Raw genomic sequence first — 7,960 nt, 5'->3', positions numbered from 1 at the left:
GTGAGTGTCTTTTTCTGTGGAAATATGTTCATTGGTAGCAATCTTAGGATAACATGTATAAATGATATCATAGGATATTTGTCATTCCCTTTTGACTGACTTAACCTAATATGATTATTTCTAGGCTCATCTGTAGTCCTGTAAACGGCACTGTTCATTTTTTTCCCGAGGCTACTATTCCATTCGGTACGTATACCACTTCTTCTTTGTCCATTTATCTGTTGATGGGCATTTTGTTTGCTTCCATGTCTTGCCTATTGTAAATACTGCTGCAATACACGATTTTCCATCCCGTGTCTTTTGGATTCTGGCTTTCACAGGTGACAGGCCCAATAGTGGGCCTTCCAGATCATATGGTGACTCACTTTTTACCTTTAAACACACTGCCATTCTGTTCCTATTATTGGCTGTTACCAGTTTACATCCCACTTAGACCGAGAGGTTATGCTGTTCTCCACAACTTCTTCAACATCTATTGTTTGTTGACTTTTTGCTGATGGTCATTCTGACTGGTGTGAGGTGATACCTTTGTGTAGATTGGGTTTCCATGCGTCTGACAATTCCTGATGTTTTGCGTTTATCAATGTCCTTTTCATTTTTTTTTAAGATTGAGCTAAACTTACAACTTCTAATTGCCTTCTTGAAAAATTTGCCGCGTTTGGATTTTTTGGCCATTCCCTGCCCCAGGATATTTTTTGAGGGCATGAGTCATTTACAGCCCTGCAGTCCTTGTGAATATTAGTGACCATTAGCAGTAGATTTGAGCTGCTGTTTGAGGAAACGGCCTTAGGGTGGGAAGACTTCTACGTTGCCAACTCTGCTTGCTAGGGAAACAGAACCTTGCTGCAAGTTGTGCTTTTAGGTTGCAGATTAGAGTGGAATGTGCCAGGACAAACCCCCATAAGTTTTAGCCTCCTTAATTCTTGTCTGTGTCTTTAAGTTGTAGTTTTTATCAGAGCAAACTTGATTGAAAAATGTCTTTTTTTCTAGGTGTACAGAATCTTGTTCATTTACACATATACATATATCTATTGATCTTTGGGTTCTTTTCCATGTAGGTTATTACAGAGTGTTGAGTAGACCACTCTTGGTATTCCATAGGTCTTTGGGGATTATATATTTTATACGTATTAGTATATGTGTGTTAACCCCAATATCCTAATTTATCCATTCCTCACACCTTTTCTTTGGCTTAACCATAAGTTTGTCTTCTCAATCTGAGATTGCCTTTCTCTGTGGAAATATGTTCATTTTTATGAATTTTCAGATAACATAAGTGATATCAAAAGGCATTTGTCTTTCGCATTCTGATTTACTTCACGTTGTGTGATTATCTCTAGGCTCATGTGTGGTGCTGCATATGCCATTCTTTTATTTTTTTTCGTGACTTATATTCCATTCTGTCTATATACCACTTCTTCTTTGTCCATTCATCTGTTTATGGACCTTTTTTTTGCTTCCATATCTTGGCTATTTCAATATTGCTGCAGTGCACATTTGCCTGCCTCTGTCTTTCCGATTCTGGTGGCCTTAGGTTATAGGCCCAAAAGGTGCCCTGCCGCATCATATGGTAGCTGAATTTTTACCTTTTAAAGCAGCTCCGTTCAGTTTGTGTTAGTGCTGTTACCACTTTACATCCCACCAGCAGCTAGAAGGTACACAGTTCTCTAAAAGCCCTTCAGCATTTACAGTTTGTAGACTTTTTGCTGATGGTCATTTGACTGGTGTGAGCTGAAACCTTTTTGGACGTTGGATTTGCATATGGCTGAGAATTCCTTATAGTGAACTTTAGGCATGTCCTTTTTTTTCTTTTCCTTTTTTTTTTAAAGAGTGACTACACCTTCCCTCTTCATATTGAGTTCTTGAAAAATTTGTCATGTGTTGAATTTCCTTGCCTATGCCCTACCCCAGGGCATTTTTTGAGGGCAGGCGTCATTTACAGTTTTTTTTTAAATTTAATTTATTTTATTTTTTATTTTATTTTATTTTTGGCTGTGTTGGGTCTTCATTGCTGCGCACTGGCTTTCTCTAGTTGCGGTGAGCGGGGGCTACTCTTTGTTACAGTGCGCAGGCCTCTCATTGTGGTGGCTTCTCTTATTGTGGAGCACGGGCTCTAGGGTGCGCGGGCTTCAGTAGTTGTGGCACGCGGGCTCAGTAGTTGTGGCTCGCGGGCTCTAGAGCGCAGTCTCAGTAGTTGTGGCGCACGGGCTTAGTTGCTCCGCGGCATGTGGGATCTTCCGGGACCAGGGCTCGAACCCGTGTCCCCTGCGTTGGCAGGCGGATTCGTAACCACTGCGCCACCAGGGAAGGCCAAGAAGGTGTTTTTTAACGTGTAATTTGAGCAAGTGGTTCCGTGTTATTAACATGCCCGGGGCGGGGTGGGGGGTCGGTGTGACAGGGCTGCCCTCCTCTGCAGGTCTAGTTCCAGTCTCTGAAAGGCATTGAGGATTCTGTTTGAGGATTCTGTCTTCCTTTGTGTTTTCTGCTCCCCACGCTCCCTCCTGTAACCCCTTTCTGCCATCCCCACTCCCCCCACCCCCCCAGTCACACGTTGCAAACCCCAGACCCGTTTTTTCCGTTGTGATTAAACCGTCACCTGAAGCCGCCTCCAGGAGCCTCTGATCTGAACCCCCTAGTGGCATTAACGTGGCCCTCGTGCTATTAACTTCAGCCTCACAGACTTTCCCCGCTGAGAACAGCTTTGCTGGGCACTGAGGGTCTGTGACTTTTATCTCAGTTAGGCCGTTAAAAAACTGAAACATGGTTTAGATAAATAAATAACTCCTCCTTCCCTTCCTCCTGACTCTGAGCTTGGAGCTGGTGAGCTGTCTGGGGAGAAGGTCACGGGATGGGGGCTGGGGGATGGGGAGAGAGGACAAGGTAACCGTGCCTGACACGGATCTGTAACTACACGTGGACAGAGCTCTATACTGAACGTGTCTGGTCCCTCCTTTGCTCCGAGGCGTTCCCGTTTTCTGGTTGGTGTGAGGGGTGGGGCAGAGTGGAAGGTGGACCAAGGTTGCAGTAGCTTTGTCTGACTCTAGGTCTGTGACATCCCCCTTCAAGCACATCCCTCTTCCCCACTGTCTCCCCATCTCTTCCCTCCGCCCCTTTCCGTGACTGTCTCCGTGTGTTTCCACCTTGTTGCTTTTCTGTGGTCCCTCTGTTTCTCTTTCACCCTCTACCTGTCTCCGCCTTTTGTCTCCTTCCGAACCTTCCAGCATCCCCTGTGCTGCGGTTGGCGCATGGTTTGGGGCATCGCCCTCCAACGCGGGCTGCAGGCGACTTGTCAGACTGCTTTGTGAAACAAAAAAATGTAGAAATCTTTCATTTCCTTGGCCTCTGAGGCTTCGCTGGGGTGGCGGGCAATTGGCAGGCCTGTCGGCTACACCCCACACTGGTCGTTGTTTCATATTCTTAGCTATAAAAGTGGGGATACAAATGGTACCTGCTTCATAAGGCCGTAGTGAGGATCCAGCAGGAAGTGGATGCGAAGCCCTGAGCACAGTGATTGATTCTCAGCAGATGCTCAATGAATGAAATCTCTTAAATGAAATCGTTTATTATAAAAATTTTTAGTCCGGGGTAAAAGTGGACCAGAACAATGAGCCCCCATGCATATACATCAGCCAGATTCGGTATGTTTCAACATTTTGTGTACCTGCTTTGTCCATCCCCTCTTCTTGTGGTTGCCGGAATATTTTAAAGCAATTAGCAAACCCCTTGTAGCATTTCAGCCCTATGTGCGTCTCTAAAAAATCTGAATGTTTTCTCATACAACCTTAAGACCTTTATGCCAACCAATGAAAATGATGATTCTTACTTTAATACTGAGTCCATATTCAGGTTTTTCTGATTAACTTTAAAATGTCCTTTTACTCTTGTGTTTTTTGAATCAGGATCCAAATATTGTTCTTGTATTGTAATTGGTAATAACATCCCATTAATCCAGAACAGCCCTCCACCCCACCCCCACCCCCACCCCCAGGTAATTGACGTATTGAAGAAACTGGGCCGGCTGTAGAGTGTTCCACATTCTGGATTTCTCTGTTTGCTTTTTCGTGGTGTCATTTAAATTGCACTTCTGCTTCCTAAATTTCCTATGAGCTGAAAGCCAGCTCCAACAGCTGGATTAGCGTGTTAGGTTCGGACTTTGTAGCAAGAGGCACATGACACGTAGGGGCCGCTCTGCCGTCCGTCACTTCTCTAAAGTGGGCTCAGGTGCGCTCAGCTCTCCGGCTCCTCACTCAGCTGTCATCTGCCATTCGTTTCATTTTCACTGACGATCTCTGCATAAATCGATTATTTTATTAGGAAGTTAGGAAGCGGTGAGTTTGCTAATCATGCCATTCCTTCCACGTTGACTGCTTTTTACTCATCCACTTGCGCTATATATTTGCCTGTAAAGACAGTCAGGTGCGGTTGGCAGATTTCTGCGACGTCTCCCGTGACTTTTAAAAGCCTCCAGGGGTTACTCCCAGGGGTAACCCGCTGAAAGAGATTTTGCAGATATAATTAAGGTTGTGTTCTGGGTGGGTTGAATTTGCTCACACCAGCCCTTTAAAAGCAGAGAATGTCCTCAGGCCGGCAGCAGAAGTCAGAGAGATTGAAGCAGGAGAAAGGTGGGACGCACCCTTGGCAACTTTGCAGGTGGAGGGGGCCCCATGAGAAGGATTATGAGTGTGTCGAGGAGCTGAGGGTGACCCCTCCTCCTTGGCAGGCAGCAAGGGAACGGGGACCTCAGTCCTACAGCCCTCGGAACTGCATTCTGCCAACAGCATGAATGAGTTTGGGAGCAGATTCCTCCCTGGAGCCTCTAGATAAGAACCCAGGTTGCCAGCACCTTGATTCTGGCTTTGTGAGCCCCTAGGCAGAAAACCCAGCAGAGCCAGCCAGGACTTCTGACCTCCAGAACTGGGAGGTATTTATTAGTGGTGTTTTTAAGTCACTGAGTTTGTGGATGTTTGTTACACAGCAATAGAAGACTAATAGAGCAGGATCAATGCTTAACTTCTTTGTTTTTAATTGCCGGTTTCCAGAATAAAAAAGGTTAAGTAAATGACAGCTGCCTTTATCTTCCTCATCCTTACATAGAAACCATACGTCTTAACGGACATCAATGAAGTGGATTCCTAATTTGCTGTCAGTAAAACTTACTCATTTAGAGATTGACAAGTGTCCTGGGTTTGGCTCATTGAAAGAATGGTTTTAAAGGGATACTGGTTATCAAATAGACAGTAAAATCAATTTGTCGGTTAAAATCAATTTGTATGGTTAAGATGTTTTGCTACCATTTTCTTCTGTGATATACTGAAATAATTTCATCATATGCAAGTGGGGCACATAACATTTGATAAATTCCATCTGTCTGTTGACAATCTACTCACTTCTCTGACTGCATACCCTCTCCTGTTAGAGAAGGATGTTTCCGATTATAAGGAGACTCCAAAATAGATGCTTAATTCATAAAGTATGCAAATGTTACTCTCATATATAAAGAACATCATGGTTAAAGTACTATGACGTCACATCATTATTGCCATGGAAGACATTTCATTTTCTCACACTGACTTCAGAGCTTAATCCAGAGTCTGAATATTGATCTTTTTGAATTCGTGTGAGAATTGGTGTCTTTGAAACATGGTTTTGGTCAAAACAAAATTTTGCAACTTTTACTCTTTGAAAAACAGCTTTATCGAGGCATGATATTACATGTTATAAAATTCACTCACTATGAGTGTAAATTTGATGAGTTTTAGTAAACTCTGAGTTGTGCAGCCAGCACCACAGTCTAATTTTAAAACATTTCCATGTGTCAAAGAGACCCCCTGTGCCCACTTGTAGTCACTTCCTGCTCCCATCCCCAGGCAACCAATAATCTGCTTTCTGTCTCTATAGTAATTTTCCTTTTCTGAACATTTCATATGAGTGGAATCTTACAGGTTGTAGACTGTTTGTCTTTTGCACATGGCTTCTTTCATTTAACACCAGGTTTTGGAGGTTGATCCACGTTGTGTGTTCCGGTCTCTCGTTCCCTTTTGTTGCTGAATAATATTCCATTACGTGGATAGACCACATTTTGTTTATCCCTTCGCCAGTTGATGGACATTTGAATTATTCCCACTTTTGGTCTATTACAAACGATGCTGCTGTGTTCACATTCACGTACAAGTGTGGATGTATGTTTTCATTTCTCCTGGGTATGTAACTAGGAGTGGAACTGCTGGGCTGTATGGTGAATTCATGTTTAACTTTCTAAGGAATCACTAATTGCTTTCTAAATTATACTACATTTACATTCTCACCATCATTTTATGAGAGTTCCGGGTTTGCCATAGCCTCATCAACACTTGCTGTTGTCTTTGATTCTAGCCTTCCTAGTGGGTGTGAAGTGGTGCTTCATTGGGGTCTTGATTTGCATTTCCCTAACAGTTAGTGATATTGGACATGTTTGTGGTGATTAGCCATTCTTATATCTTCTTTGGTGAAATATCTATTTGAATCTTATGCCCATTTAAAAAATTGATTGTCTTTATTTATGTTATTTATCATGTGTATAATTCACAAATACTTCCTCCCAGTCAGTGGCTTCTTTTTCATTTTCTTCATAGTGACTTTTGAAGTACAGAAGGTTTTAATTTTGAAGTCCAGTTTACAACTTTTTGGAATGAATTTTAGTGTCTTATCTAAGAACTTTTTGCCTAACTGAATTCCCCAAAGATTTTTTTCTCTTTTTCTTCTAGAAGTGTTTTAGCATTTTAGCTCTTAGGTCTTTGTTTGATTTTTGAGTTGTCATGTATAATGTGAGGTAAGGGTCTAAATTCATCTTGTTTTGCATGTGGCTATCTAGTTGTCTGAAAAATGTTTGTTTTTTTGTTTGAAGATAAAAACGTTTTCTTCCCCCGTTGGATTGTCTCGGCACCTTTGTTGAAAATTGATTGACCATAAACTTAAGGACTTATTTCTGGACTCTTAGTTTTGTTCTGTTGATGTATATGTCTGTCCTTATGCTGGTCCCACAGTGTCTTGATTACTGTAGCTTTATAGTAAGTTTTGAAATCAGGAAATAAAAATCTTCTCACTTTATTCTTTTCTTTCTTTTTTTTTTCAAACTTGTTTTTGGCTCTTCTGGATCCTTTGCGTTTCCATATGAATTTTAGCATCAGTTTTTCAATTTCTGCCCCCCCTCAAAAAAAAGCCTACTCAGATTTTGGTAGGGATTTTGTTGAATGTATAGATTTGGAGACAACTGTCATTTTAACAACATTAAGTCTTCCAATCCATGAATGAAATGTCTCTACAGTTGTTTACGTCGTCCCTAATTTCTCTCAGCAGTGCTTTGTAGTTTTCAGTCTTATGTGTCTTCTTAAATTTATTCACAAATATTTTAATGTTTTTGATGCTATTATGGATGAAATTGTTTCTTTAATTTCATTTTTGGTTGTTCATTGCTAGTACATGGAAATAGAATTGGATTTTGTATGGTGATCTTGTATCCTACAATCTTGCTGAACTAATTTATTAGTTCTAGTAGATTTGTGTATGTGTGTATGTGTGTGAGTTCTTCAGGATTTTCTACATGTAAGATCCTGTCTCTGAATAAAAACAAATGTACTCCTTTCTTTCCAGTCTGGTGCCTTTTCTTTTCGATTTTTACTTTTCACTTTAATTTCTTAAATATTTATTAACGTTGGTCTCAAACATATTTAGCATGCTTTCAAAGAACATTCGGGTTGAAAGAATGCATAAATTATATTTGGCGTTTGGGGCTAAGGCATAAGAAATATACTTGCCATGGACTTTGAAAAAAAAATGTATGTTTCATTATAAAAAGGATACATTGGAAAGACAGAAATTGCTACCTTACAAAGTTCTTTTTTTTAAATTATTATTTATTTATTTATTTATTTATTTATTTATTTTTGGCTGTGTTGGGTCTTCGTTTCTGTGCGAGGGCTTC

Source organism: Balaenoptera ricei, chromosome 1 (genome assembly GCF_028023285.1).
Source record: "Balaenoptera ricei isolate mBalRic1 chromosome 1, mBalRic1.hap2, whole genome shotgun sequence".
Taxonomy (NCBI): domain Eukaryota; kingdom Metazoa; phylum Chordata; class Mammalia; order Artiodactyla; family Balaenopteridae; genus Balaenoptera; species Balaenoptera ricei.
The sequence above is the reverse complement of the archived record's forward strand: the minus strand, read 5'-3'. Positions refer to the sequence as shown.